A 5,000-nucleotide genomic window follows, 5' to 3' on the forward strand; every position below is an offset into this window, starting at 1 on the left:
ATGTATTATTGTATATATGCAAGGGAAAACTGGCTCAAAAATTCATCCTTGGCACTGTAGCCACACCAGCACACATTACCACACAGTCATGCGTATTGAAATGTGAGGTAGTTAGGGGGGTTCGGGGGCTTGCTCCCCCGAGAAAATTTGGATTTCTCGGACCTACATATATGTGCATTTTAAGGTGTTTAAAGGCCAAAAAAATTGGATAACAATAGCTTTAAAAGCATGTCAGTGGGCAGTAGCATAAATTATTTGTAAAGATAACAGATTCTTAAAAATGAGAATGAGGATAAATATTGCAATGAATGATCCAGACTACAAAATGGAAATGCAGAATGTTTCTGCTTATTGTTGACAATACACAATCACATATTCCAAACAGGAATGGCCTTAAATGAGAAATCTTTCAAGGATTATTTTGCATAGATGTTACATTTCAATCAAACACCATGCAATCTTTTTGTGTCAAGAGGCAAATGAGCAATTTATATTAGCATTAAAGATTGGTTTCAGCAACTTGTTTCTTTCCTGAGCTAATCAATGTTTTTGGCACTAATCAGTTTTAAGTTCAATTGTTCACTCATAAAGACAGTCACTTGTCGCCACCTACTGGCTTAATGATGCAAGTGGCGCAAACACAGATTAAGCGGAGTGATCCAAATGGTGCAAAGGTTAATACTGGTACCTACAGTATATTAAATAATATAAAATATCAATATATTATTCTTCAATCAGTTCTATGCAGCAGAATCAGATTTAACAGATTTATTTTTTGACCAATTGTCAAAATAAAGTATAGTCCTACAAAGCTATTTTTATCAAAGCATGAGCAGAGCAGGGAGAGGACCAGTGAACGAGAGGATCGTGATTCGTGTAATTTTACCAGTGCTGCCCAGCACGGCTATACACACCATGACTATACACATGTTACAGCACAATAGTACTATTGCAAAAAGAAACAAGTCCAGAGAAATTTCATGTCGGCACGTTTTTTTTTTTTTTTGCGGACTTTGCCTTTCCGGTGAGCGTGAGCAGAGCTCGCAACACACACACACACAAGCGCGGAGGTTGCTTGCGCAGAACGCGCTGTGAACACGGAGCGGAGAGCACAGCGCACACACACAGCGGAACGCGCTTAGAAGTTATGCATCTTCGGAAGCGGACTCGCACGCAAAGTCATAAAACACGTTGAGCTTGAGTCAAACCATCGCCGAACACGGAGGGGCGCGGCGGCTTTTTAGTATCTTTCGGCCAAAAAACGAAAATGTTATTTTCGGCCGCTTAAATTTCCATATGCTCTCGCGGGCCATATAAAACAATGTGGCGGGCCGGATTTGGCCCGCGGGCCTTGAGTTTGACACATGTGATCTAAAGCATTCTTGAATTACAACCATTTAAAGGTGCATAACGCAAGTCTCTGAGTTTTTGCAGAACTATGCCCCCCTCTGGCGACAAATAAAACTGCAACACTGCAACTGAACGCGCATGACGTCACGCCCAGTCTCAAATTCGGCCCGAATCCTTCTTATTTATTTTACTGTACAGGATTATAGAGACAATCTCAGTGATCAGAGAAGGGCTCATTCAGCCCATCAGGCAATTGTTTAAGCATGTATGGGTTAGAAAAACGGGTATTTTTAACATGAAAAGTTGCATAATGCACCTTTAAGCTCAGAATGTGCATTTTCATGTCTAATAAAAAAAAGGGGGGGTGACACTTAATTAAAGATGATTATTACATATGACATATCATTCACAGTATTTATTTGAATGGAAGAAGCCAGATGTTGCAACTGACCCCGACCCAGGGGACGGTTGCAGCACAATCAGAGACGGTTGCAACATGTTAAAAACTAATTAACTTCAGCTTTTTGTCTCAATGAGCACAGAATTCTGAAAATATTAACTGTTTGATATATGATACTATAGTATTATTTATTTATACAATAATATTATGGTATAATTTATTGATTTAGTCATATTTATCGAACAACAGTTATTGAGTGTTGTTTGTTTATGTGAACAGGCCTACACAGATTCAGTGTGCAGATGCTATTCAATCTCTCCATATTTCAGTGTCAGACAGGAAGAACTGAACAATTTGCAATGCAACAAGCATTTATTAATCATGCATTTATTGTACAAAACTGCAACTGTTTTGTACAATTTGCTTTTCTTCACATGCACTTTTCTTTGCAGAGTTTAGTTTTTGTTCTATTTCTAATGCTTCCTTCACAGGAGTGTCTGTAAGGATGGCAGTGGAGCGTCGTCTCCTGCCTTTTGCACACTTTTTCCTGGCTCCTGGTTTGGGATGTGGCCGGATAGCTTCTGGTGAGAAGTCTTCCGTACCCGTCCCAGAGGTTGATGGTCTTGAGGGAGACGCACAGAAGGACGGTGGCCCTGTCGGAGGAGGCACGGCGGCTCGGGGACGCCGTATCGAGAGCGTGGGGTGCCTCTTTAGAAAGCCAGTGAACCAGTCAACACCAGCCATACTGGTCTCACTCCACTTTGGGGGAAAGTTGCAGTTGTAGCGAGAGGCTAGTTGAAAGGCAAACTTGCGAACCTGAAATAAAATGTAATAGTAAATATATCTCTCTCTTATACAGGCTACATAATTCTCTTGTTAAAATCTTACCTCTTTGGGATTTAACCCGTAGTGTAAGTCAGCTGCCCTTTTTAAATACTCTCTGAGGCTCCTCTCCTGGTCCTCTGAGAACACTTTCCTGCTGGTCCAGTACCCGGCTCTCGGTAACGTATCCGATCCCTCGCCTGTAAGTTTCTCTCTCTTTTTATAAAATCGGAATAAGGTGGTGTGACAGATGGCGAAGTCCTTGGCCACTGCCCTGACTGTCCTGCCCTCATCCCTGATTACATCTGATGCTTGTTCCAAAATATTGAGGGGAACCCCTCTGCTAGTAACCCTCTTCCTCACTCTCGGCATACTGAAAACACACAGAATAAAACTAGCCTTCTTACTATCCTTTTATTCCCCACAATGACTGTAAAATCCTGTTGCGTGCTCTGTTTGGATATGTGTGCTTAGCTTGGGGACAGTTGCAACACCTTATCAGCCATGACAGAACATCATGTGCTAGCTAGACACACTGACCTTTACACATGCTAACCATGTCACTGAGAAGTCAACAAAACAAAAATTCAAACTAAGCAAGTTTTGATTCACTCATTCAAAAGGTCAGGACAGTGTGACAAAAATACAACTCATGAAAAAATGTATACTTTCATACCTCCAAAACAAGTTTTGTTCAATAAATGCAGCAGCAGATGTTGAATGTGTCTCCTGTCTTCTTGGTGGGGGAGGGAGGGTCTAACTGTGCATGTGTGAGTGTCATCATCACTCCAGCTTGTGTCTGATTGGAGGAATAAGACTTGTTGCTACTGTCCCCAGTCTCCCTACTTCAAAAGTTAAATGTATATTTTTACAAAACAGTACTTGCAGAAAATATGATATTAATAAAATGTAAGGACGCTTAATTTTTTTTAAACAAAAATTTACAATTATTAGGAAAATAGTGACATGCAGCTCTACCGCTAACTGTCACAGACGCGTAGCAGATCACACAAATTCATACGAATTTGCCACCAATTCGCTTAATATGTAGTTATAAATATAATTAAATACATGACATACAATATATTCTTATCAAGAACCTGTTAAGTTTCTCCAGTAACATCAAGTTGTTTATTTAAAACACACACACACACACACACACACACACACACACACACACACACACAACTAGAGATTAATAGTCAGAACCACCACTATATAGATTGCCAAATTTAATCATTTTCCTATGTATTATTTATAGGGCTGCCATAGGCCTTATTCACAGCAGCGCCATCATTTTTAACGGGAAGGAAAGCCAGGCTGTGAGGGATAGACATGCATCTCTTTAGTGGGTTGTTCTATTATTCAAGGTGTTTTTGAATTATTCTGCTCACAAAATACTGCAAAATATCTTTCCAAGAAACTTAAGTAGACATAAAACTCAACATGAGCTTTATACAGATTTTTCCAGCGAAAGCCATTGGAAACACGGTAAGTCTATCCCTCACAGCCTCGCTTTCATACCAGACATGGCGATGCTCTGAATAAGGTTAAGGTTACCTTAGGTTACTCCCAAATAGATGTGCTTCATTTGCCGTCCGCCATATTGGAACGGTCAAAGCCAATCAGTCAACACTCGAGAGCAAGTTGACTATTGTTCAAGTCAACTCGTGTAGATCGTATTTACGAGTTGAACGCGCATGAACGCCACCACAATGTCGTAAATACAAGCTCCGATCTTTACGAGTTGTGTGTGTGTCAGTGAGAAACATGGCAGAATACCACAATACTTAAAGGTATTTTTTAGCAGTGATATTGTCAGGCTTTTCTATTTACAGCGAAGTAAGCCAATTGCCTGGACATTATAATATAACAATATAATATGTAACGATAAAATTTGCAGTGGCTTCATAAATTAATTTAAAACATAAAAAAGCAAAGTAGCCTACCTGATGCACATTTATTTGTTCATTTTCTAGAACTATAGTTAAGAACTTTGTTGCAGTTTTGTGTATATGTACAAAGCCATCTTACTCCGACGAAAGTGAATTAAACGCACCTGCCGTCATAAACACGAACTTCCCAGAGGACTTGACCAATAGTTAGACTCATGTATGAATATCTTCTATATCTGAAATAGACTTTTGCAAATAAATGTGCTAACCTAACACAATACAACAAGACGAAGGCGTCAGCTAATACATTACAAAGTTATCATAGTAAAAGTAAAAACATTAAAGCTATCATAGTAAAAACTTATGTTGAGTTAATAAACACAAAACAAATCAAGGTTATTCCATTTGGTAAGAATTTAAATCTCAGTGGTTTCACAAACAGAAGTTGCGCAATGTTGTGACAGGAATCAATGTTTTTACTGAGTGACACGCTGACCGTTCCAAGATGGCGGGCGCTGACGTGTCTGTTGCAT

At 39.6% G+C, this 5,000-nt stretch overlaps 1 long non-coding RNA gene across 1 annotated transcript; it reads right to left on the reverse strand.

Moving 5' to 3' along the window:
• Positions 1-1,788: 1,788 nt before the first annotated feature.
• LOC308680606 lies at positions 1,789-3,318 on the reverse strand. The gene is made up of 3 exons (XR_014028930.1): positions 3,249-3,318; positions 2,639-2,945; positions 1,789-2,566 (listed from the first exon to the last, which is right to left on the reverse strand). It is a non-coding gene; the product is annotated as an uncharacterized lncRNA (long non-coding RNA).
• Positions 3,319-5,000: the final 1,682 nt, after the last annotated feature.

Source organism: Scardinius erythrophthalmus, assembly GCF_964197995.2.
Source record: "Scardinius erythrophthalmus genome assembly, chromosome: 20".
Taxonomy (NCBI): domain Eukaryota; kingdom Metazoa; phylum Chordata; class Actinopteri; order Cypriniformes; family Leuciscidae; genus Scardinius; species Scardinius erythrophthalmus.